At 45.3% G+C, this 27,706-nt stretch overlaps 1 long non-coding RNA gene across 1 annotated transcript; it reads left to right on the top strand.

Annotated features, from left to right (window-relative positions):
* The first annotated feature begins 1,442 nt into the window (after positions 1 to 1,442).
* Positions 1,443 to 27,706, top strand: LOC141571867 (uncharacterized). Its single transcript, XR_012496920.1, has 3 exons — positions 1,443 to 1,731; positions 2,311 to 2,360; positions 27,588 to 27,706. It is a non-coding gene; the product is annotated as an uncharacterized LOC141571867 (long non-coding RNA).

Below are 27,706 nucleotides of genomic sequence, written 5' to 3' on the forward strand. Positions count from 1 at the left end.
CTTCAGGGCCATACCCTCCCCATGAAACTAATGAGCTGACTGGGATCTCCTTTCACTGTCATCCCAGCCTACAGAGGACACAATGTCCCCAAACTTAGTGACGCAGGGCCCTCTCCTGATGGCTTTGGTGACAGGTGAGCCCTCTGGGTTCTCCTGTGGAACACGATCCGCTGCTGGGTCTCTGGCCTCACACAAGGAAACCCCCATCCCTTCAGCCTCTTTGTCCATCCTCTGCCATCTGCCCGGGCGACTAAGTCACGTCTACCTCGCTGACAGTTGGACATCACTGTTTCCAGGCTGTGAAGAGCCACGTATCCTGGGGTCCCTGATAAACCCATGGGCTGAGAAAGTACGTTTAGGCCAATGAATTTGTCTTTCTCCAGCCTGACGTTCTGGCTACTTGATCAAAACCCTAAAATCCCACCCCAGAGGTGCTCCATGGGCTGCTACAGATACGTGCTGGCTGGTTCTTGCCGAGTTCCCCATTGCATCATGCGTGCTTCTGCAGCATCCCCCAGCACAGTGGGAGGGCTAACAGTTACTAGAGAAGGGGAAGCCCCTCTGTATGCCCAGTGGGTCCAGAAAGCATCCCTCCCACCAGGGCCCTGATTTTCACGTAACACGTCTGTCTTGGCTGAGTGTCCAACCATCTCTGTAGGGTTCTGCAACCCTCACAGTTCCGTCTTCAGCTGCCACCCATCTCCACCTGCCGTCCTGTACGTGAGATAAATGCCTGTCTGTGAGCCACTGCCGAGGCTCTCACACCAGCCTGTGATGCTGTTAACTCCTCAGATTACCATGATCCTTCTCTAGGGCTGGGGCATCCACACAACGTGCAGTAATCAGTCACCTCCACTGTCTCTGTAGGCCCCCCACTCCCACCAAGTGTTTTTCAAGGGCTTCTGTCCTCACACTTACCAGAGCATCCCCCCAAACCAGGACATTTTCTCAGGTCACCAGGAGTGACGTCTAGCAGTTCAGCTGCCACCCGGTGCCCCACCTACCGATCTAGACAGCCCCCTCTTGGTCTGCAGGCAGTGGGTGCGCTAGTCCCAAATCCCGCCTTTGCCTGTATCTTGGGCCACTCCTGACACCACTTGTGTTAGTGAGGGTCCCTGAGGAGCAGACACCAACATGGTATTAAATGTGCAGGATGTTATCAGAGGAAACAGCTGTGAGAGAAAATGGGGAGGGAGAAGGAAAAGGCTGGGAGAGCCATCGCATCTGAATGCAAGTGAAGGAGAGAGGAGAAACATGGGCTGAGGCATCCTAGAGCCAGGGCAGAGTAAGGACACGTCAGTGAGGTGTCAGGGCCCCAGGAGCCTCAGTCAGCCTTCAGAGGAGCCAGGGTCCTGCCTTAGTTTCCTGCTGTTCTCAGTCTCTGATGGGGAGGAGCCTGTGGGAAGCGCAGACTCAGAGCAAATGGGCAACAGATCTGAGAGCACAGCACTGAGGACATCAGTCAATGATCCTCCCTCTCGCTGAGGGCCTGGGACGTGCACTCTCGTGACTGCCACAGTGACTAGTGGAGGGGAGATGACAGACGAGAAAAAGGGAAGAATTGCTAGAGCAACACTTTAAGGAGACGAGAAGGGACGAGGTCTAGGGCACCAGCAGGGGGACTGGCTCTGGCCGGCATCAGGGACAGTGAACCTGTGACAAAGGTCTGCAAGTGGACGGTGGTGGAAATCTGTGAAGGTGCCTTCTAACGAGCTCAGTGTTCTCAGTGAGGTAAGAAACAAGGCCATCAGCAGTAATGAGAATGGGAAGGGGGCTGGATGGTGAGCAGAGAGGTGTGTAAGGGCAGCCAGGATGGGAGCAGACCGAGTGAACGTGCAAGGACAGGGTGATGGCTGGGAGCCGTGTGGGCTCCCCTGTGGTTTGGGTTATGACGCTGAGGTGACAGTGGTCAGCGTGGCTGTGAGTTGTTCTCCAGCCTCCTGAAGCTGCACGGGGGCAGGTGCAGGGTGGACAGAGGTCAAATTTACCAGCTGTGTCACTTTTCCAAACTAGGCTGACAAATCAAGTGACAGACAAGGGAGGGATTGAAATTACTTAACATGGAATATCAAATGAGTGAAGAGGGAGGAGGGGACATCAAGGGGTGAGGGATAGTGAATAGATAGTAGGATCAATAAACTGGGATCCCAGTGGGCTTAAGGATTGTTGGAATTGATGTACTACGGGGTGGACCCCAGGCCTGGGAAACAGGCACATGTGTGGGTTTTTAAATATTTCTGGAATGGCCATCAGAGCTGTCGTCGTATTACCCTTGATGTCCTGAATGTCATCAAAATGTCTTCCTTTCAGTACTTCCTTTATCTTCTGATGAATAAAGAAGTCACTGGGGGCCAGATCAGGTGAGTAGGGAGGGTGTTCCAATACAGCTATTTGTTAACTGGCTAAAAACTCCCTCACAGACAGTGCCCTGTGAGCTGATGCATTGTCGTGATGCAAGAGCCGTGAATTGTTGGAGAAAAGTTCAGATCGTCTACCTTTTTCATGCCGCCTTTTCAGCACTTCCAAATAGTCAACTTGGTTAACTGTTTGTCCAGGTGGTACAAACTCATAATGAATAATTCCTCTGGTATCAAAAACGCTTACCAACATCGATGCTAAATGTTTACGAACTCAATTGTCAGATCTTGTATAATGCCCTTGTTTGTCTCTTTTTATAATCTTATTTTAAAGTCTATTTTGTCTACTATAAATTCTGCTACCCCAACTTGCTTTTTGATTCCTTTTGCCTGAAATATCTTTTTTTATCCCTTCATTTTCAGTCTATGTGTCCTTTAGATCTGAAGTGAATCTCTTGTAGGTATCATATGTATGGGGCCTGTTTTTTGAAAATCCATTCAGCCACCCTATGTCTTTTGATTGAAGCATCTCATGCATTTACATTTATATTAATTATTGATAGCTATATTCTTTTTTTTTGGTTGGTGTGAGCTTATAAATATAATTTTTTTAAATTAAAGTTTATTGGGGCGACAATGGTTAGTAAAGTTACATAGGTATCAGGTGTACAATTCTGCAATACATCATCTATATATCACATTGTGTGTTCACCACCCAGAGTCAGTCTCCTTCCATCACCATATATTTGATCCTGTTTACCCTCATCTACCACCCTCCTCCCCCCTCACCCTCTGGTAACCACTAAACTATTGTCTGTGTTTATGAGTTTTCGTTTCTATATTTGTCTTGATCCTTTGTTGTTTTCAGTTTTACATACCACATAGCAGTGAAATCATATGGTTCTATGCTTTCTGTCTGACTTATTTCACTTACCATAATAATCTCAAGATCCATCCATGTTGTCGCAAATGACACTATTTCATCTTTTCTTATGTCAGAGTAGTATTCCATTGCGTATATATACCACATCTTCTTTATCCAATCACCTATCGAAGGACATTTTGGTTGTTTCCATGACTTGGCCACCATAAATAAAGCTGCAGTGAACATTGAAGAAGCACATATATCTTTTGGATAAATGTTTTCAGGTTTTTGGGGTAGATACCCAGGTGAGTAATTGCTGGGTCATATGGTAATTCTATTCGTAATTTTTTGAGGAAACTCCACACTGCCCTCCATAGCAGCTGCACCAGTCTGCATTCCCACCAACAGTGTATAAGGGTTCCTTTGCCTGCACAGCCTCTCCAACACTTGTTACAATTTCTCTCGTTGATGATAGCCATTCTGACTGGGGTGAGGTGATATCCCATTGTGTGTTCACCACCCAGAGTCAGTTCTCCTTCCATCACCATATATTTGATCCCCCTTACCCTTATCTCCCACCCCCACCCCCCTTTCCCTCTGGTAACCACTAAACTATTGTCTGTGTCTATGAGTTTTTGTTTCTCATTTGTTTGTCTTGTTCTTTTGTTGTTTTTGGTTTATATATCACATATCAGTGAAATCATATGGTTCTCCGCTTTTTCTGTCTGACTTATTTCGCTCAGCATTATACTCTCAAGATCCATCCATGTTGTCACAAATGTTCCTATATCATCTTTTCTTACCGCTGAATAGTATTTCATTGTGTATGTATACCACAACTTCTTTATCCATTCATCTATCGAAGGACATTTTGGTTGTTTCCATGTCTTGGCCACTGTACACAAAGTTGCAATGAACATTGGAGCACACGTGTCTTTATCTCTAAATGTTTTCAGATTTTTTGGGTAAATACCCAGGAGAGGGATTGCTGGTTCATATGGTAATTCTATTCGTAATTTTTTGAGGAACCTCCACACTGCCTTCCATAGCGGCTGCACCAGTCTGCATTCCCACCAACAGTGTATGAGGGTTCCTTTTTCTCCACAGCCTTTCCAACACTTGTTACTATTTGTCTTGTTCATGATAGCCATTCTGACTGTGGTGAGGTGATATCTCATTGTGGTTTTTATTTGCTTTTCTCTGATGATTAGTGATATTGAGTATTTTTCATACGTCTATTCGCCATCTGTATGTCCTCTTTGTAGGAATGTCTATTCAGGGCCCCTGCTTATTTCTTAATTGGATTGTTTGTTTGGCTTTGCTTTTGCTGAGTTGTATGAGTTCCTTATATATTTTGGATATTAGCCCCTTATCGGAGGCGTTGTTTGCAAATATCTTCTCTCATTTGGTTGGTTGCCTCTTTATTTTGTCAATAATGGTTTCTTTTGCTGTGCAGAAGCTTTTTAGTTTGATATAGTTCCATTCATTTATTTTAGCTTTTACTTCCCTCGCCTTTAAGGACAAATTCATAAATATAGACTCAAAATGAAAGGGTGGAAATTGACAGTCCAAGCAAATGTTATTCAGAGAATAGTAGGCATACCCATACATATAGATGAAACAGACTTCAGGATAAAAAAGTAACAAGAGACAAAGATGGACATTTCATAATGGTAAAGAGGACTATACAACAAGGAGACGTAACAGTCGTTAATATTTATGCCCCCAATCAGGGAGCACCAAAAAATACAAAGCAACTAGTAACAGAACTAAAGGGAGAAATTGGCCAAAACACAATTATACTAGGGGACCTAAATACATCATTGACAGCTATGGATAGATCATCGAAACAGAAAATAAATGAGGAAATATCAGCCCTAAATGACACATTACATGAGATACCTATGTTCTTATTGCCATTTTGTTATTTATTTTATGGTTTGTTTTGTAATTCTTCTCTGTTCCCTTCTTCTTCTCTTGATCTCTTGTCTTGTACTTACTGGTTTTCTTTAGTGTTTTGTTTGTGTTTCTTTCTCTTTGTTTTTTGTGTAACATAGGTTTGTGGTTACCATTGGGTCCATATATATTGACTTATTTATATAGCCGTCTATTTCAAGTTGATAGTCCTTTAAGTTTGAATGCATTCTAAAAGCACTATATTTTTTACTCTCTCCTCATACTACGTTTTTGAATCATATTTTACATCTTTTTATTTTGTGTATCCCTTAACTACTTAGTTTAATTATATAGTTGATTTTTTTGTCCCTATAACTATTCTTGCACTCATCTCTTTTCTGATTAACACTGTTTCACCTAGCAAGTAGTATCTTTTGTAGGCTAATTGTTTTCTTTCATCCTAGGTGACTTACTTTACCTATAGACACAAAAACATGATTGATAAGATTTATAGTTTCCTTTTAGTTTGTAATTTAAGAACTCAAGATTTGCGTTTGCTCTACGATATTTTCTAAGCTTCACTGCACACACACAGCTTCTGTCTGTGAATCAGGAAGCAGGTCTCATTAGACACCAAATCTGTCAGCACCTTAATCTTCGATTTCCCAGCCTCCAGAACTGTTAGAAATAAATTTCTGTTGTTCATAAGCCCCCCTCTCTATGGTGCTTTTGTTATAGCAGCCCGAATGGACTACTGGAGCAGGAGACTGGGGCCATCTGGCCCAGTGGAAGGAAGGATACAAGGCCTTGGTCATCCCCAAAACTCTCCCACAGGGGAGCTGCCTGACACTGCCATCAGGACCCCAGGAGCTCACATGACATTCTGGGTAATTTCTGATGAGGAGCTGGTGATGTCCCAGAGGCATAACCGTGATCAAATCAGGGCCAGGTGGAGTTAGACAAGGCACTGCACGGACTCAGAGGCATCTCAGTGTAAAGTAAGGTCTCATCTCAGCTTCCATCACAGCAACAGGCTCAGTGGTAATTCATTTCTGCTGTTGTTGTATTTGGAAGAGGAAGAAAAGCACACGTAATTGGAAAACTAAGACATGGTCCAGGGAATGGGAGTGACCCTGTCTTTCCTGTGGTAGATAGTGGGGGCTCTCTGCCATCTTGGTCCTGGTGTCCTGAGTGCAAAAGTTAAACCTTCTTCCTGCTTTCAGCTGACTCAGCCAATGGAAGTTAGACATATATGCATCAGTGGCAGCCTCTCTCTCTCCATCCCCAGCCCAGTAAACCAAAGACAAGGACTTAGGGAGATCTGGCACTTTATTCTCACCAAGTATTTTCCTTCTCTGCTTAAAAATAACCACATGTACGAGGAACCAAGGGCTGCATTTCCCAGGGCAGCACAGAGAGCTGGAGGAGGGATTGAGTGCCAGTTGTTTGTCATTGTCCCACCGCTAAATTGCTGCTTGGAGGAAACAAATCTCTCCAATTCCTGGGCCCTTTTTTATTCATTTGTGAACCATGGATAAATACAGCCATTCTAGTGCCTTACTGAAGTGCAGTGAGGACGCAGGGGTAAATGTGAAGACAAACATCAAAGTGATGACATTGACCCCAGGCTGGGCTTTTTAGAACATGGTGCCTAAAAACTAGGAGGAAAACACACGGTACCTAGAAAGCCCTGGCTAAAAGCCCCTTCTAGTTCAGTAATTATGGTAATTTGTCCTCTTTCTATAAAATCAGGGCAAAACTAATTTTCTCATTATCTCAAATAAATTAAATATAGCTTAGATAACCAAGCTGTAGTTATATTTAACCAAGCTTAGATAACCAAGATGGCGCAGTAGGTAAATGCTGTGTTTACCTTCTCTCACAACCACATCAAAATTACAACTAATCTACAAAACAACCATTATTGAGAATCGCCTAAAACCAAGCTGAACTGAAGCCTCTCAACTAAGAATGTGCAGAAGAAGCCACCTGCAGACTGTTAGGAAGGTCAAAGATGCGGAATGGGCTGGTCCCATATCCACGTGTGACCATGAAAGATCAGGAGGGCTATTTTGGCTGTGGGGGTCCCTAGAGGAGTGAGACATCCCAGCCCCACACCAGCCCAGGGTTTCAGTACCAGGGAGAGAAGTCGCCATAATTTCTGGTTGTGAAAATCAGCGGAGACTGTGACTGAGTTAGACTGAGGGTGGCTGCACTCCAGGACCCTCCTCTTAAAGGGACCACGTAAGGACTTACTACCCACCAACAGATTCACTTGCTCTGAGCTCCAGCATGGGGGAGCAACTGGAAAGGTGGTGGGGACAAATGGTGGGGAATTAAGTTGTCTGGCTTGGGACAGGGACTGGAGAGGTGGCTTTCTCCTGGATAGGGGAGCTGGTGAAGGCCATTGTTTCTTTGTGAGCCCTCCCCCTCCCTGGCATGGGAACACAGGTGGCCAAGATATCTGAGTCTCTGCCGTTTGTTCTTTCGTCCTGCCCTGGTGATTCGAGACCTGGCCCCGCCCAGCTTTGGGGCACACTCAGGTTGCTCTCAGTGGCTTTATCATGCACACCTCCTGCTTTGGCTCAGCTGCAGACTTTCCTAGACCTCAAAGGTTCACAGAACCTGGAAAATCAGCATCTGACTCGCGTGTGTCCTGTAACTCTGGCTGAGCAGCCCAAGCCGGCACTAGTGGCAGTGGGGCTTAGTTCAGGGCTTGGCCTCTCAAGGTGCTTCCAAGTGCAGCACAGGCGGCACACATCTGTGGATTTCTTTCTGGCTCCCACTGGGTGGCCCCTGGGGGTTCTCGGGTTGTGGCTGAAATAGACCTACAGCAGGTCCCCTCCAAGGTTGTCCTGGGGTTGGTGTCCCCAGTGGCTTGTTTCAAAATAAGCTGGAGCATCACCCAGCCACCTCCTAGATGACACACCCAAGGGGCAGTTTGAGCAGACACCAGAGACCTGCTGAGGCAGATTCTGCTCTGTAGGATCAGCCCTTGCACAACTCTTCCACTATAGTCAAGGCCAGTCCTCACAATTAGTGAGCCCAAGGGTCAGCCCCTCACATTGATGTGCAATTATCAACCAAACTCAACTACAAGAGGAGGGCACATACAACCCACACAAGGGACACACCTGGAGTGCATGGCTCAGGTGACCAGAAAGATTGCACCACTGAACCCCACAGTACACCTGCTACATAAGGCCATTCTACTAAGACCAGAAGACATAGAAGCCCTACCTAATACATAAAAAACAAACATAGGGAGGCAGCCAAAAAGGGGAGACAAAGAAACATGTCCCAAATAAAAGAACAGAACAAAGTTCCAGTAAAAGAACTAAGCAAAACAGAGATAAGCAAACTATCAGACGCAGAGTACCAAACACTGGTTATAAGAATGTTCAATAATCAGGGTGAACTTCATCGGAGAGATGAAAGCCATAAAGAACCAGTCAGAAATAAAGGATACAATAACAGAAATGAAGAATATATCATAGGGAATCAACAGTAGATTTGATGAAGAAGAGGATCCAACCAGCGATGTAAAAGATAAGGTAGCAGAAAACACCCAACCAGAAGAGCAAAAAGAAAAAAGAATCCAAAAAATTGAGGAGAATTTAAGGGGTCTCCAGGACAACATCAAGCACACAAACATTCGCATTATAGGAATACCAGAAGGAGAAGAGAGAGAGCAAGGAATTGAAAACCTATTTGAAGAAATAATGACAGAAAACTTCCCTAACCTGGTGAAGGAAATGGACATACAAGCCCAGGAAGCACAGAGAGTCCCAAACAAGATAAACCCAAACAGGCCCACACCAAGACACATCATAATTAAAATGCCAAAGGTTAAAGACAACGAGAGAATCTTAAAAGAGCAAGAGAAAAGCAGTTAGTTACCTACAAGGGAGCCCCCATAAGACTGTCAGCTGATTTCTCATCAGAAAATTTGCAGGCAAGAAGGGAGTGGCAGGAAATATTCCAAGTGATGAAAAGCAATGAATTACAACCAAGATTGCTCTACCCAGCAAGGCTGTCATTTAGAATTGAAGGACAGATAAGGAGCTTCCCAGACAAGAAAAAGCAGAAGGAGTTCATCACCACCAAACCAGCATTACAAGGAATCTTAGAGGGGCTGCTTTAAGATGGGAGGGGGGCTAAGGATGGGTGAAAGGGGAAGGGATTAAGAAGTACAAATTGGTTGTTCCACAGTAGTCATGGGAATGTAGGGTACAGCATAAGGAATATAGTCAATAATATTGTAATAACTAGGTATGGTGCCAAATAGGTCCTAGATCTATCAGGGTGATAGATGGGAACAGGGTGAGGAGCAGGGTGAAAAAGGTGAAGGTATTAAGAAATACAAATTGGTAGTTAATACAGTATGGAGAATATAATCAACAATGTTGTAAAGATCAGGTAAGGTGCCAGATGGGCACTGGACTTATCAGGGGGATCACGTCATAGACTATGTAGATGCCTGACCAATGTGCTATACACCTGAAGCTGAAGTAGAATAATATTGAATGTCAACTGTAACTAAATATATAGGTATATATAGTCATGGGATGTGGAGTACAACATAGGGAAAATAGTCGATGTTATTGTAACAGCTATGTAAGATGTCAGAGGGGTAGTAGCTTGGGGGGTGGGTTATCATCTTATAAGGGGTTTAAATGTCTAACTATTATATTGCTTTGTACACCTGAAACTAACAAAAAAAATTGATTAGTTAAATATAGCTTATGATTAGATATCAGATTTGGGCCACAATCTGTTCTGAGTGAAACTGAAAAGTAATTGGAACATGTCCACTCTAGTGTGTCACCCAGTAGGATCCATGAGGGCTTTAGACAATCCTTCATCATCTGCCTTTGTCAGTCATCAACTGATTCACTCTGGGCTTTGGCATCAGACAGTCCAGACTCCTAAAGGATCCTGTGTTCAGGTGCAGAGCAGGGCAGCAAAGGTAATATCTGGGTATTAGTTTGCTAAGGTTGCCGTAACAACAAGCCACACATTGGGTGACTTAACAGAAATGGACTTTCCCACAGTTCTGAAGGATAAACGTCTGAGATCTCCTGAGGCCTCTCTCCTTGGCTTATAGATGGCCATCTTCTCCCTTTGTCTTCTCACACTCTTTCCTCTGTGGGTGTCTGTGTTGTAATCTCCTCTTCTTATAAGAACACCAGTCATATTGGATCAGGGCCCACTCATAATTTAACTGCTTTAAAGTCCCTGTCTCCAAGTACCAAGGGTTAAGATGTCAGAATATGAATTTGGGGGGACACAAGTCAGCCCATAACAATTGGGATAAACCTATATTTTTAAGTAGCAAAAGGGAGTAAATGCCTTTTACTGGACTCTGTTTATTGGTATTCTGAAAATTTGGTCTTGCAGTAAAAACAAACAATTAAAAGAACCAGGTTAATTTTACCCAGAAGGTGAGTTCTCCCTGAGTCAGACCACCAGGATACCTAGATCCAGCGCTGCATAGCTCTTCACAGTCCTGTCCACTCCGTGATAATTCTGGTTCTGTCTTTTTAAGCTGGAAGAGGATTTCTTCCTGGGAGCCACCACTTCTCTGGCTGTACAGGTTTTATTCTCTGAATATTCATGGGAGAAAAAAAGATGCTGCTAACAAAAAGGATATATTTATCATATTTTTATCATGCTAATACTTTTTTTTTACCTTTGGTAATACCCCATTTTGTGTTGAGTTTGTTGGTTTTATTTTGCTGGTAGGAGAATGAGACTGCACCTTTTAGCCAGGATTTCTCTGGGCCTTTCTAGTGAAATCAGTCTCTGCCAAGGTGAGAGAGATTTCTTGGTGTAGGATTGGGGGCCAGAATGAACCATATTGTTTGGGAAACTGGTTTGTTTACCTCTTGCTTCTGGAAGCTTAGGTAGAAATGGGGTCTTCTTCCCTACTCAGAAAGTCAAGCTACAGTCTTAGTGGGGAAACGGGACGGTGACAGAGAAGAGCATGCTTTTACCTTCGTCTTGGCAAGGATATGTCCATGTGTTTGATGTTTTATATAATGGAAATCATGACCCAGATGAACTTAGGTGTAAAGCAGAACTGGGGGGAGGGAACCATGTTATCACCACCACTGGAGAATTTTGTAAGCCCCATTTTTGTAGAAAATGACACACAGCCATCATCAAAATAAAATGTAAATTGGAGCTAAACATGGGTCTTCATTTAGAGCTTTGACTGCACACTTGTTCCCTCAAACATGGTCTCTCTGCCAGATAGAACCGCAGGACTGAAAATTGGGGATGGTGGTGCTCTTCCATTTTGGTAAGTAAAATATTTTAGCTTGTGTGTCTTTTCCAAAGATAGCTGTTGAAACAATACTTTCCATCCTGATGGAGAAACTGACCTAAAATGGTGGCCTGAGCAAAGAGAGAAATCCTCAGCCTAAGCCCCAGTCCACTTCCGCATAACCCCCTCCAAGCCACACCCTGAGCCAATCACCAGAGGACACCTGCCTCTTCCCCAATTCAAGGAAATCCCCAACCCATAAAAACCTGCTCAAAACCTTGCTGGGGGCTCAGTATTTTGAGAGAGATCCCGCTGAGCCTGCCAGCATAATAAAGCTGACCTTCCTAACTCTCTGAGTGCCTCTTGGGTTCTTTCCGGTCCGTAACATTCTTGATTCCCTGACTGGGAAACCCAACCGCGCTGGCCCCTTGAGCCACCGGTTTGGGCGGGAGCGGGCCATAGGGTGGCAGGAGAGCCAGGACGGGGCTAGGCGTGCCCTGCTGATTTCAGCAGGCCCGGGACCGGCAACCTCCCGCCAGCTCTGGCCTGTGACTCCCTGCTGGACCCCCAGTAGAGAAAAAGGATGGACAGTCAACTGGGACATCGGACACGGTAAAACCCTGGGGCCTGGACCCAGTTAGGCCTGCCTAAGGGCAGAAGGGGAGCCTGATCACCTCCCGCTGAGTCCCACTTCAGACTCTAGTTAGGGCCATTGCGGGGGAGGGCGTCTTTCCGCCCTGAATGAATGATGTATGCTTGGTCCCCAATGCGATTCTGTGTGGATCCACGACCTGTCGGCTATGGAGCCCGAGTGAGCCCCAACCTGCGTTCCGTGGTAACGTTGTAGGGCATAATGGTGATTCGCACTCTCGGAGTGCAACCAGGCCCGGGGCTTATACGGGCACACCTTAGCCAAGACGTACCCAAAGTTCCCACGGGAGACACAGCCAGTTGGGCGCCTGATTGAGACCCTTCCCTTGTCTACGTGACACCGAACATCATGGGAGGGAGTCACAGAAAGCCCATGGTTCTAGACTGCATGTTAAAGAATTTCAGGAATGGTTTCAGAGGTGACTACAGGGTCAAAATGACCCCCGGACATCTCCGCACTTTATGTGAGCTGGAGTGGCCAAGTTTTGACGTGGGATGGCCCTCAGAAGGCACTCTTGACTTCCCCACGATTCGCCGAGTCTACATAGTTGTCACCGGGACCCAAGGACATCCAGACCAGTTCCCTTACATTGACTCGTGGTTGGAAATAGCCCGAACCCTTCCTCCTTGGGTGCGGTTCTGCTCCAATAGTAAGGGACAGTCCAGGGTCCTCGTTGCACGGAACCCACGAGGCTGCACCCAGAAAGACAAGACTAAGACCATTAACCAGGGGAGACCCTGACAAAGAGCCGCCACCACCTCCCTACGCACCACGGCCAATGACTGGCACAGCCCCGCCGCTTCCAGACACTCTGCTTCCAGCCTCGGCCTCCCCATGGTCCTAACCCAACCACCCGGGAGCCCGACTTCATAGGATTAGCAGGAATTGAGTCGGACTGAGGGGGACCAGGCTCGTTCGAACTCGGCCCCCACGAGCCCACGGTCGACTTAGATGTGGGGGGCCAAACAGTGACTTTTATGGTAGATACCAGCGCAGAACACTCGGTAGTCACCATGCCGGTGGCACCACTCGGGGACCGCAGAGTCACCATAATGGGAGCCACCGGAGATCAAGCCAAGAGCCCACCATTCTGCCAGGCTCGGACTTGTAATTAGGAGGACACACCATGTCGCACGAGTTCCTCTACTTACCAGACTGCCCAATCCCGCAACCGGGATGTGACCTCCTTACCAGGTTAGGGGCGCAAATCTCCTTCGAACCATCAGGCCGAGCCACCATGTCACTGCAGCCCCTGTCAGAGGGACTTATTCTGTCTATCACCACCCCGAGGGAAGAAGAATGGAGGCTTTATGGGACCGGCAGTAGAGAACAGAACCCGGAAGCATACAGGGCCGATTTCCCGGAGGTTTGGGCAGAAGATAATCCGCCCAGGCTGGCAAAACATAAGGCCCCAGTTTTGGTGGAGCTAAAACCCGGAGCTCAAGTCCAAGGGCTACGCCAATACCCCATCTCCAAGGAAGCCCCGGCAGGGATCCAAAAACACCTCGCCCCTGTCAGAGCAGCAGGGATACTCGTAGAGTGCCAGTCGCCATGGAATACGCCCCTCCTGCCATAAGGAAGCCTAATGGAGAATACCGGCCAGTACAAGATTTAAGAGCAGTGAACCAAGCTACAGTTTCCCTACATCCCGTAGTCCCAAATCCGTATACTCTCCTCAGTCAGCTGCCCCTGGAGGCCGGATGGTTCACCTGCCTGGACCTGAAAGATCCATTCTTCTGCATTCGGTTGGCGCCCCAGAGCCAATCACTGTTTGCCTTCGAATGGACCGATCCTGATACCGGCCGGCAGCTCCAGCTGACATGGACTCGGCTCCCACAGGGCTTCAAAAACTCCCCAACCCTCTTTGGGGAAGCGCTAGCCTCAGATTTAGCCACCTTCCCTCGAGAAGAATACCACTGCACTCTATTGCAATATGTGGATGATCTGCTCTTAGCCTGTGCCACCAAAACTGAGTGCCAAATAGCGACACGGGCACTCCAGTCCCACTTAGCCGAGACAGGGTATAGAGTCTCCTGGAAGAAAGGCCAGGTCTGCAGAAAACAAGTACAATACTTGGGCTTTGTCATCTCCAAAGGACAGCGGGCCCTCAGCACCGAGCGGAAGAAAGTCATCACCTCTCTCCCTCGGCCCTCCAACCGGAGGGCGCTCTGTGAGTTCCTTGGGGCCGCTGGCTTCTGCTGGATATGGATTCCTGGCTTTTCAGCAATAGCCCAGCCCTTATATGAGGCTCTAACTGGTGAATAAGAGGCCCCCATGCTATGGACAGAAGATCAAGAACACACCTTCCAGCAGCTCAAGAGATCACTTGGACAGGCCCCAGCCCCGGGTTACCTGATGCTGAGAGGCCATTCCACTTATTCGTCCATGAAACAGACAAAGTAGCCTTAGGACTGCTGGCCCAAACAGTTGGACTGTGGCTCCGTCCCGTCGCCTATCTCTCAAAGAAACTAGACCCGGTAGCAGCGGGTTGGCCACCATGCCTGTGAGCCCTAGCAGCCACTGTGATTCTCATCAAAGAGGCAGAGAAGCTCACCTTAGGCCAGAGACTCATAGTTAAAGTACCCCACTCGGTCACCACCTTAATGAACAGTCAAGGACCCTGAAGGCTGTCAAATGCACAGCTGACTCAGTATCATCAGGGGCTACTCCTGAAAAACCCTCGGATCTCGTTAGAAACTGTGTGCGCCCTGAACCCAGCCACTTTCCTGCCAACCGAGGAAGGGGATCCAGAACATGATTGTATAGAAGTTGTCAACCAGGTCTGTGACACCAGTCCCGACCTCCGGGACATCCCACATCCTAACCCGGACATTACTCTGTATTCTGATGGCAGCAGCTTCCTGAGGACCGGAAAACATCACACAGGGTATGCAATAACCACCACAGATGAGGTACTCGAGGCAGGGGCACTCCCATCAGGGTGGTCAATCCAACAGGCAGAACTGTGCGCACTAATAAGAGCCCTCACTCTATCTGAGGGCCGGAAAGTCAACATCTACACTGATTCTCGGTATGCCTTTGCTACCATCCATATCCATGGGCTATAGACAAAGAAAGAGGCCTTCTGACCGCAGAGGGAAAAACTATTAAAAATAAACAAGAAATCCTTAAGCTCCTATAAGCCATTTGGCTTCCCCAGCAGGTTGCAGTTAGCCATTGTCGGGGCCACCAAAGAGGCAACGAGCCCTCAGCAGTCGGGAACAGGCTCGCTGACACCATGGCCAAATCAGCGGCGATGGGAAGTCCTAGTGAACTACTCACTGACACTACCACCACGTCTCTCCTGCGGTACACAAAAGAAGAACTCAGATGGGCAAAATCAGAAGGGGCCACCAGATTGCCACAAGGGTGGTGGCAACTGCCCAATGGAAGACTCTTCATCCCAGCCCTGCTACGTCCTCATGTAACCGCTGAATATCACAAGTTAACCCACTTAGGAAAAACTGCTCTTGAGGGCCTCCTAGCCAAAAACTTCTACATTAGCCGGCTGTCAGCTCTTTGCAAGTCAATCGGAGAACGCTGCCTCACTTGTGCAAAGAACAATCCAAAGTCCGGCCTTAGCCCCATGCCTGGGATTCAGAGAAGCGGTACCGCGCCTTTTGAGGACCTCGACGTCGACTTCACTGACCTGACAAACTGCCGTGGTACTAAGTACTTGCTGGTCCTGGTCTGTACCTACTCCGGTGGGTCGAAGCCTTCCCCACTCGGACTGAGAAGAGCCACGAAGTAGACAACGTCCTCCTCAGGGAGATTATCCCCCGCTACGGGATTCCACTTTCTATCCACAGTGACAATGGGCCAGCCTTCGTAGCAGAGCTTCTCCAGACGGTAGCCAGAGCCATGGGCATCAACTGGAGACTCCATAAAGTTACCTACCATAATGCTCAGGGAAAGTTGAACTCATGAACCATACCTTCAAGGACACATTGGCTAAACTCCACCAGGAGACCTCCGTAGGGTGGGTGGACCTCCTATCGCTAGCCGTCCTTTGGGCGCACTGCACCCCTGGCAAATCTGGATTCTGTCCCTTGGAAATTATGTTCGGTAGGCCCCCTCCCCTGCTGACCAGCCTCCCTGGTGACATTTGCCAGCTGGGGTTCTCCAGCTTCCAAAACCAGATGTCTGTGCTAGGCAAGGTCCTCACAGATGTATGTGCTTACATTCTGGAAAGGGTCTCAGGACCCCGGTACACCCCTTTACCCCGGGAGATCAAGTCTGGGTCGAAGATTGGAAGCGCGAGCCCCTCCGACCCCGGTGGACAGGCCCTCACACTGTCATACTTGTTACTCCCACCGCTCTTAAAGTTTCAGGCATTGCTCCGTGGATCCATCACACTCGGGTTAAAAGAGCCCAGCTGGAGGACGACGCCTGGATCGCCCAACCTGACCTGGCCCGTCCACTCCATCTGACCCTCAAGAAACAGCCCGGATGAGCCTCACTGTCGTCTGCCTGGCCTCCATCTTCGCTGTTGTTGGACTCCTATTGTTTCTAGCCTTTGCTGGTCTCATTGCATCCGCCTCCTTGCTACCATGGGGCCATGCATAGTTAACGCTGTCATATGTTTCATAGCGACCTCCGTCACCCATTGGGCTACAGCCCGGATCCTTGCCCTGCGGGGTTATTGTCCTCTTAGCCCATATGATGATCTCCAAGTTGTTACCACTTACGATCATCAACAGGGGGACATGATGGAGAAACTGACCTAAAATGGTGGCCTGAGTGAAGAGAGAAATCCCCAGCCTAAGCCCCAGCCACTTACGCATAACCCCCTCCAAGCCACACCCCGAGCCAATCACCAGACGACACCTACCCCTTCCCCCACCCAAGGAAGTCTCCAAACCATAAAAACTGCTCAAAACCCTGCTAGGGGCTCAGTATTTGGGAAAGATCCCGCTGAGCCCACGGGGGTAATAAAGCTGACCTTCCTAACTCTCTGAGTGCCTCTTGGGTTCTTTCTGGTCCTGGTATCCATAACAATCCCACTTGCTGTTCTTCAGTGTGACTCAGCCATTCCTTCATCAAGAGAGGTTGTCTCTTCACCCAGCTGAACCTGAGAAAGCCTGATTTCTTCTTTGGCAAATAGAATATGGCTGAAGTGAAGTTGTGCCGGTTCTGAGCACAGCTGTTAACTTTCCTGACAACTTCTGGTTTCTTCCTCTTGAATCTCTGAGCCATGTAAGAATTCCAGGTCAGTCTGTTGAAGAGAGAGGCCATGAGGAGAGCCCAGACATGCGAGAGGAAGCCATCTGGGATACACAGTCCAGCTGAGCTCTCAGGTGACTCTAGCCCAAACCACTATTTAGCTGCCACCACATGAGAAACCACAGGTGAAACCACATATCCTGCCCCGTCAACTGATAGAACTATGAGATGACAAAAAAACTGATGGCTGCTATTTGCATGAATCATTTTCTCCCGTTCTTTCACTGTCAACCTATTCCTGTCCTTAGATCTGTGCGTGTCTCTTGTAAATGGCACATAGCTGGATCCTGGTTTTTGTTTGTTTGTCTTTTAAATCAGTTCTGACCATCTCTGGCTTTTGATTGGGAAATTTAATCCCTTTTAATGTAAAGTAATTACTGATAGGGAAGAACTTACTTTTGCCATTTTGGTGTTGGTTTTCTGTATGTTTTATTGCTTTTTTGTGCCTCATTTCGTCCATTACCACCTTCCTTTGTGTTTAATTGATATTTTTGATATTTTTTTAATGGCATCTTTTGATTTTCTTCTCATTTCTTGTTGTCTGGTCTGCCAGGTTTCTGCTGAGAAATCCCTAATAATCTTGTTGAGAATCTCTTGTATGTGATGAGTTGCTTTTTTCATGTTGTCTTCAGATTCTGTCTGTTTTTGGCTTTCTACAGTTTGTTTATAATGTGTTTCAATGTAGGTTTCTTTCAGTTTATCTTGTCATTGTTCCTGGAGCTTCTTGGATTTATAAATCCATGTATTTTTCTCAAATTTGGCAAGTTTTCAATGATTATTTCTTTTAACAATTTCTCTCCTCCTTTTGTGATTTAATAGTGTGCATATTTTCTGCTTTGTGGTGTCCCTTATGTTACGCTCTTTTCACTTTTCTTCATTCTGTTTCTCTTTGCTCATCATACTTCATCATTTCGAATGGTCTGTCTTCAAATTTGCTGATTCTTTCCCTACACTTTTAAGACTGCTGGTGAACCCCTCTAGTGATTTTTTCAATTCATTGATCATAACTACAGCTCTGGAATTTTTTCAATATAATTTCTTTCTCTGTTAACATTCTCTGTTTATATGTTATTGTACTGATTTGTTTCATTTCTTTGTCCACATTTTGCTTTAACTCTGAGTATATTTAAGAAAGTTGTTTTAAAGTCTTTGATCAGTAAGACTGAAGGCTGTGTTTCTATAGGGATGGTTTCTGCAGATTTATTTTGTCCCTTTGAATGGACAATATTTTCTTGTTCCGTTGTATGCCTTGTGATCTTTTGTTGAAAATTATTAATAGGTATTTGAAAAAACTACCATCTCTCCCAGTCATGTCGACTATCAGGGAAGACCCTTATATTTAGTAGGGTGTGCTCTAAAACTTGAGCTCAGCCCAAAGTGAAGGTTTAAAAGGTTTTCTCAGGTCTTTTCTGAGCATTTGAGATATTCCTCCCAGCATATGTGTCAGTTTAGTTCAAATAAACTCATTTATATATATATATATATATATATACACACACACATATATATCCTAACTTGGATAATTGCCAGCAGCAGACACAGCAGCCTAATTGTATTTACAGGGACCAGCCTCTGTGAGTTTTCTCTTCCTGACTCTACGTTGGCCCCACTGCTCCTCCCCCCCACTCCCTCATTCTCCCTTTAAAACGCCCAGTCACCTCTGTGCAAATTGAAATGGGGTTCAGCTCTTTCCCCTCCTGTCAGGAACTACTGAATAAAAGCTGTTTTTACTGCTTCAGCTAAAGTCCAGCTTTGTTTATCGTTGGCAACACACACACACACACACACACACACACACACACACATACACGCATACTTTGGCTCAGTAGTTAAACTTCTCTTGTTATTTCTTTTCTGTACCATCATCTGCACTATTTTAAAAAACAAAAACAAAAACTTTCCAGTGCTCACAATTACCTTCCCTCAAACTGAAAAATAAATGTACAGAAAAAAAAGTTAGCATGAAAGGAAGGCAAAATACGGCATGATTCAAAACACACTCACGCTGAGAGGAAACGGTTCTGGTGAACACTGGATTCCCTCCACATAGTGGGGGAAGCAGAGTGCACAGGAATTAGAATGTCTCTCTGTACTGATATGAAGGGATCCCCAAGATGAAGTGCATACAGTCTGCTGATGTTTTGTAAGAAAGGGGGCGGGGTTGTGTGATTGTATATGTGTGTATAAGTGTGTGTGTGAATGTAAGAACTGTCCAAACTTATAGAGAAGCTTAAAGAGTTTATTTGAGCCAAACTGACAATTGCCAGGAAGCAAAATCTCAACGGATTAAACAAATGTTCCAGAGAATGGCAGTTTTGCGGTATATTTTATACATTGGAATCAAAGGAGAAAACGAAAGGAGGGTTACACAAAATCTGTCCATGGTAGATTAAGGGGGTGGGAGAAAACAAAGTGGAGAAATCCCTGGGACTGGATAAAAATTAAATTGGAGAGACACATACTTATTTTACATTGGTGGGCACAGAATAGTTAGTTAACATTTACAGCACATAGAGGTGGTATCCGGGGAACAAGATGACAACGAAGGGTTCTGTAGTCTGGTGCTCTGGTGCGGTGGGTTGTGCCCTGAGGGGTCTTGCAAAAGGGGATCACTCTGACATTCCAACAGTCAGTTATCTTAGATGCAAAAAGACAACAGATAAGCTCAAGTGAGGTAAAGATTGACCTTTGTCAGGAAAGCTACAGGCCAAAGATGTGACTACCAGCCATGACCAGCTTTAGTTAGAAATTTTTATGTTCAGAGCACCTGCGTGGTTAATTTTGCTCTCTGAGTTTTCAGGGCCTGACATGCCAGGCTCCCCTTAGCTTGTTAGGTTTAGTACATGGCCCCGTTTTTGTCCCTCTTTTCTGGTTCTTTTTGGTTTGAGAATCAAAGTTTTCAGTTCAAAAAGGAGATGTGTAGTTTTCCTTCAGTCTCTGTTTTCTACTTTATGTGTGAAATCAGTATCCCTTGTTCCTTAAATTTCAATAAGAATTCTGCACAAAGCCGCCTGGTCCTGGTGACTAATTGTTTGAGGATGTTTGGGAGAACTTCTGAGTGCTAGTTCAGTGTCTTAATTTTAACATTTGTTCCTGACAACAGTCTACTGAGGTGTAGAATGTAAAGCAGAAAGATTGGGCCACCTGCCAGTCACATAGTGAGTTAGTGGGAGGACCAGTGTTCTCACCCAGGTGTCATGTTCTCAGCACCATGCCACGTGGCCTTGTGGTGCTCTGGCTTTTTATTTGTAATTGAGTCCATTTTGGTAATTTCTGTTTTTATCAAGAAGCGTGTGTGTTCTATCTGGTTTTCTAACTTTGTTTTAATTAAAGTTTATCGGGGTGACAATTGTTAGTAAAGTCACATAGGTTTCAGGTGTACAGTCCTGTATTTTAGCTTTTGAGCACAAAGTTCCTACTATTTTCATGTCATCTTTTAAATCTCCAGTGTATCTAGAGTTATGTCTCTTTTCTCCATAATCTTTTTTTTTTTTTTTTTTTTTTTTTTTTTAAGATTTTATTGGGGAAGGAGAACAGGACTTTATTAGGGAAGAATGTGTACGTCCAGGACTTTTTTTTTTTCCAAGTCAAGTTGTTGTCCTTTTCAATCTTAGTTGTGGAGGGTGCCGTTCAGCTTCAAGTTGTTGTCCTTTCAGTCTTAGTTGTGGAGGGCGCAGCTCAGCTCCAGGTCCAGTTGCCGTTTTTCTAGTTGCAGGGGGCACAGCCCACCATCCCTGCGGAAGTCGAACTGGCAACCTTGTGGTTGAGAGGACGCGCTACAACCAAGTGAGCCATCTGGGAGCTCAGTGGCAGCTCAGCTCTAGGTGCCATTCTCAATCTTTAGTCGCAGGGTCGGCGCCCACCATCCTTTGTGGGACTCGAGGAATTGAACTGGCAACCTTGTGGTTGAGAGCCCACTGGCCCATGTGGGAATCGAACCGGCAGCCTTCAGAGTTAGGAGCATGGAGCTCTAACCGCCTGAGCCACTGGGCTGGTCCCCTCTCCATAATCTTATTTATGCTTTCTCTCTCATTCACCACTGCGTGAGTGTCTTACCCACCATTGTCAGAGGCATATCTTCTCAGATACCCAGCTTACAGTTCTGTGGATCATCTCCATTTTTTCTTTCAGTAATTTGTGAATTTTGCTTTTTGTCTTTATGGCATCTTTTTTTCTTTATTATTTTTTGCTTTATCTCTCTACTCAAGCTGAGCACTTAGCTCTTTTATTTCCAATCTCTATTTTTTTCTAATAAATGCACGTAGGCCATAAATTTTAATGTTTTTATATTTAGTACTTTCATAATTTGAGCACTTGTAAATATTATGTGCTTTCCTGCTTTGAATCATGAATTTCTTGAAGTTTCTAAATGAATCATTTAGTGGGAACTTTATTGTCAATGTCTAACTTTATTGCATTAAGTTATGTGTGACATACAGTCTTTAGAATGTACTTCGTTTATGGTCTAATACTTTGAATAATTTATATCTACTGGTTGTATTTCCAAAATCTGTATTCACTATTTGGTGTGGGGCTAGTAAGATAAGTAAGTAGATGAGTGGATGGATTGATAGGGACACAGAGAAATAGACATAACGAGGATAGATAGATAGATAGATAGATAGATAGATAGATAGATGGAGTCATGCAAACTTAACAACGGGGATCTGTTCTAAGAAATGCATCCTTAGATGATTTTGTCATTCTGCAAACATCATAGGGTGCACTTATGCAAACCTAGGTGGTATATATAACCTCCTACACACTTAGGCTCTCTGGTACAGCCTACTGCTCTTGGCTACAAGCTTATACAGCATTTTACTGTACAAAATGACATGAGTTTAAATAAAGCACAAGAGAAAATGATGCAAACACTGTAAACACAAGATGCATGATGCTGATGCTGGCCTAACACTGCAAACTGTTTTACAGAAAACAGTACGATGTACTGTACATGATTGTATGTGCTCTACACCACTGGCAGCACAGTAGGTGTGTTTACACCAGCATCACCACAGACACATGAGTAATGTGTTGTGCTACAGCATTACGATGGCTACGTCATCACCAGGTGACAGGAATTTTTCAGCTTCATTATACGCCTGTGGGATCACTGTCGTATGTGTGGTTCATCAATGACTGAAATTTCGGTATGTGGTAGTTGCCTGATTGTTGATGTCTTAGATAGATAAATATAGACAGATGTTCATTGAGTATCAGTCAAGTCTTCTATCCCCTACTTACTTTTATGTGTGTGATTTATCAGTTTCTGTAAGCATTACCAGCATGGTAATGGGATTGTCAGTTTTTCTCATAATCTTACCTACTTTTGCATTATACATTTCAAGGCTCTGTTGTCAGGGGCCTCAAAGCTCAAGACTGTTTTATTGTCTTGAAGGATTTTTCTTTTGATCAGGAGTAAATTTTTTTCACATGCAGTAATTCTTAGGAAAATTTTATTTCTAAATATCAACCTTATGAACATGCTAGCTCTATTTTGACTAGCATTTGCTTCAAATATCCTTCTCTATTATTTTACTTTGAAATATATTTTTCACTGTGTCTCCTGTAAATACTATATACTTACTGGACTATTTAAAAATCAGTTCCAAGAATCTCTGTATGTTAAAATGTGAGTTAAGACTTTTGCACTTATTGTGACTATGGCTATTTTTAGACTTATACTATCATATTTTATGTTTTATTATTTTGCATTTTTTCTTTTGTTTCACTATTTTCTTTTGAGTGAGTTTTCCTTACTCCCTGCTTGTGAGCAAAAAATGTATTCACTTGCAAGAGAGAAGAAGCCTAAGTATAAACGGTATAAAGAAATGGCCTTATTTGGAAGTAGGTAACTTCTGGTGCTAGTTCTGCACTTAATGACCTCAGGCCCAGTGTATCTGAGATTCTCTTGGCCTTTTCCTCATGATTCTCATCGCAAGAACATAGGCTGGCTGCTGTAACTCCAGGCATCATGGCCCCATTCTAGGCAAGGATATGGAAAAGGGGGAATGTTCAAGGGGCTTTGTGACTGAATCAAGTTCTTCCTCTTTAAAGAAGGTGTTTTCCCAGCAGCAGCACCCATGTTTCTCCACTTCCACAGCACTGACCAGAGTTCCATCAGATGGGCACCCTTGGCCAACCACTGGAAAGAGGTGGGGTCCATCATCTAAGTGGTGGTGTCGACCACATGTACTTTTGAATTGGTTTTGTTATGATACATACTATTTTTATCGTTTTAATGGTTACCGATACATTTTAAAAATAGGAAATATTTTTTAAATAATCTGAAGTTAATTAGTATTTTATTTCATCTTGCTCTTGAAGAGGAGAAGAAGCTTACCATGCTTTACCTTTCCTCAGCATGACTACCCTCCAGCCCAGCTTCAATAGTGTGATCTAGTTTTGGATGCAGAAATAAACCGTGGCAGAATCAGCAATCCACAGGAGGATACGCTCTTTTGTTGAGCATAGTGCAAGAACCATCTTGTTCTGCAGGATAGAATCCTAAAAGCAGCCAGAGAGTAAAAATTTTAATATACAAACAAACGTCATTAGGCCATTAGCAGATTTCTCCACAGAAACTCGACTGAAGCCAGTAGACAGTGGAATGACATAATCAAAGTGTTGATAGAAAAGAATTACCAGCCAAGAATACTCTGTCTGGCAAAGTTATCCTTCAAAAATGAAGGAGAAATAAAACCTTTCCCTGGGAAACAAAAGCTGAGGGAGTTAATCACCACTATATGTGCCTCACAAAAAATGCTGAAGTGAATCCTTAAAGTTGAAACGAAAAGACACTAATTAGTGATAGGAAAACAAAAGAAAGTATGTGCTACACATTAGTAAAGGTAAATATGCAGTCTGATAGTATCAAGGCTAAAGGAAAAAACATTTAAAATAGCTATAGCTATTATAATTTGTTTTTAAAAACCTTATATACAAAAGGGTAAATTGTGACAATTTAAAAAGGGCCTTAAACGAGGGGAACTTTTGCATACAATAGAAGTTCAGTTGCTATCAGTTTAAAATGAATTCTTTTATCCCTAAGATGCTTTCTGTAAGCCTGATGGTAACCACAAAGCAAAAACCTAGAGTAGATGCACATAAGATAAAGAAAAAGGAAACAGAGCATAGCACACACCATGGAAAATCACCAATTTACAAAGATAGACACAAATAGTGGGTAAAACAAACAATGGAAATAAAAAACAACAAGGAAGCAATTAATAAGATGGCATTAATAAGTCCTTACATATGAATAATTACTCTAAATGTAAATGGATTGAATTCACCAATCGAAAAGCAGGATGTGTAAAACACAAGACCTACTACATGCTGCCTGTTAGAGACTCACTTCAGATTTATGGACACTCATGAGATCAAATTGAAGTGATGGCAAACAATATCCCATGCAAGTGGAAACCAAACGAAAATACACACACACACACACACACACACACACACACACAGATCAGACAAAATAGACTTTAAGCCAAAAATGGTAACAAAAGACAGAAAAGTGCATTATTTCTGACTGGTTCTTTTTCATGTTTTCCATCTCTATTTTTATGTTACCTATCTCTTTGTTGAAGCTCTCCCTGAGATCATTGAGCATCTTTGTAACGACTATTTGGAACTCTGCATCTGGTAGATTGCTTACCTCCATTTTGTTTAGTGCCTTTTCTGGAGCTTTGTTCTGTTCTTTTATTAGGGACATGTTTCTTTGTCTCCCCATTTTGGCTGCCTCCCTGTGTTTGTTTCTATGTATTAGGTAGGGCTGTATGTCTCCTGGTCTTAGTAGAGTGACCTTATGTAGTAGTAGGTGTGCTGTGGGACTCAGTGGTGCAGTCTTTCTGGTCACCTGAGCCACACACTCCAGGTGTGTCCCTTGTGTGGGTGTGTGTGCCCTCCTCTTGTAGTTGAGCCTTGGTTGAGATTTGCACATCAATGGGAAGGACTGACCCTCGGGCTCACCGGTTGTGAGGACTGGCCTTGCCTACAATGGAAGGGTTGTTGTGCAGGGGCTGATGCTATAGAACAGGATCTGCCTCACCAAGGCTCTGGTGCCTGCCCAATCTACCCCTTCTTGGGTGTGTCATTCTTGCAGGTGGCTGGGTGATGCTCCAGCTTGTTTTGAAGGTGGCCACTGGGAGCACCAGCCCCAGGATGACCTGGGAGGAAACTTGCTGCAGGTCAAGTACAGACACAGCCCATGCCCCACCCAGGGCCACCCAGCAGGAGCCACAAAGAAATCCACAGATGGCCACCATCCCTTACATGCTTGGAAGAGCCTTGAGAGGCCAAGTTGCGAACCAAAGCTGGCTGCCGGGCTTAGGGCTGCTCAGCTAGAGGTAGAAGACAGGCTTAAGCCAGATGCTGCTTGTCTGGGTTCCAAGAAACTTTGAAAGACCCTAGGAAAGTTTGCAGCATGAACTAATGCAGGCAGTTTGTATGAAAAAGCCCCTGGAAAAGGCTTCGGTGTGCCCAAAAGTCGGGCAGGGTGGGTCTCGAATTGCCAGGGCATGGCCAATGCACAGTGGAGACTCAGATATGGTGGCCACCAGCGTCTGCACACTGGGAAGAGGGAGGGCTCAACAAAGAAACAATGGCCTCCTCCAGCTCTTCCATCCAGGAGAAAACCACCTCTCCAACCCCTGTCCCAAGCCAGACAATTCAGTTCCTCATATGTCCCTGCCCTTTCCAGCTGCTGCCCCAGTGCTGGAGCTCAGAGCGAGTGATTCCGTTGGAGGGTAAGCCTGTGCGTGGTCCCTTTAAGAGGAGCGCCTGGGAGTGCAGCCGCTCTCAGTCTCAGTCAGTCACAATCTCCACTGGTTTTCACAGCCAGAAGTTATGGGGACTTCTCTCCCCAGCATTGGAACCCTGGGCTGGGGTGGGGCTGAAACCTCTTACTCCTCCAGGGGTGGGGGGACATTCACAGCTGAGATATCCCTCCCGATCTTTACTGGTCATACGGGTGTGGGTCCAGCATGTTCCACGTGTCAGCCCTTCCTGCCAGGCTTGAGGTGGCTTCTTCTGTGTATCCTTAGTTGTAGGGCTTCAGTTCAGCAAGATTTTAGGTGATTCTCAATGATGTTGTTTTGTAGTTTAGTTGTAATTTTGATGTGGTCATGAGAAGGTAAGCACAGCTTTTACCTACTGCGCCATCTTGGTCCTGACCCTCAGAATCTTACTATTTTCAATATTTTCCTAAAGTTTTTGTCTTTAGGATGAAATGGTTCACTTTAAAAAGAGGAGTAGATGGGTGATGATTCTTACAATTTGGAACAAGAAATGTAAGACCTGATCAGGGTGGGAGATCCATCTCTTTGTTGAGGCGGCGACAGGTGGGCAGAGGAGAAGGGCAGGTGAGGAGGGGAGGTGAAACGGTGCATATTCCTCTCTGCGCTCAATGAAGTTTCAGGTTTGGCTTGTGCTGTGGACTGAATGTTTCTGTCCCCACCAAATTCATTGGATGAAATCCTAACCTCCAATGCACTTGTAGTTGGAAGTAACGCCTTTAGGAGGTGTCATGCAGGGTGTCACGCGGGGTCTCTGGTCCCGCTCCCCGCATAAGAACGCAGGATGTGGCTAGGCCAAAAAGGAACACCCACGGAGCCATAGGTAGGGGAATCATACCACTATAGTCTCGATGGCGGCTGGGTTGGAGACACAGGGAGCAGGAGCCACACGATCCACAATCCACACTCGGTCGCTTACTGGTTCTGCCACCATCTTCTTGCTAGCCCCCATTTTCTGCTAGCGTAGCCACGACAGTCATATTAGTGGCCAATGGCTCACTGGTTACAGCTGACGGCCAACTAGCCACAGCTGATGGCCATCTGATCACAGTTGATGGCCAATTACTACCTGAGCCAGCACCTTTCCACGTGAGGCCAAGAGCCTGGAAACTGACATAAACTGGGTTAGGCCATCTGGATCGCAGACTCAGGACACATTTCCTGCCCTAAGGGAATCAGAACTCTACTTGGGTCAATACCAGGTATCATATGTGTCTAATAAGCTAATTACTAGAAGTGAATTTGACACATTCCTGGATACACCAAAAGAATGGGTGAGGAAGGATTAAAGTGAATGAAGAGATAAGGAAACCAAAGATGGATATAAGTTGTAAGAACAAAAAAGTAGAGAGAAGGAGGCCTTATTTGGACCAAACAAAAGACGAGCTCACAAGTCAGGTGGGAAAATGCCTGACCTCGTCCTGCCTGAAGCCCAGACTAGCCCCAGGCTACAGAGCCCGGGTGGGGGAGAGGAGAGCAGGCCTGTGGGCTGGGGTGCCCAGGTTATAACAAGGCCCTTTCTCAGGAAAGGCCCTGGTCGTCAGAGTCGCTGGCCAACCATTCTGGGTGTCGCTGCTGCTGCTCTTGCTGTCATAGTCATTCTCCGTGTCCTTTGGTGCAAGAAGAAGACACCATCGGCTGCAG

The sequence above is a fragment of the Rhinolophus sinicus genome, linkage group LG05, assembly GCF_036562045.2.
Source record: "Rhinolophus sinicus isolate RSC01 linkage group LG05, ASM3656204v1, whole genome shotgun sequence".
NCBI lineage: Eukaryota > Metazoa > Chordata > Mammalia > Chiroptera > Rhinolophidae > Rhinolophus > Rhinolophus sinicus.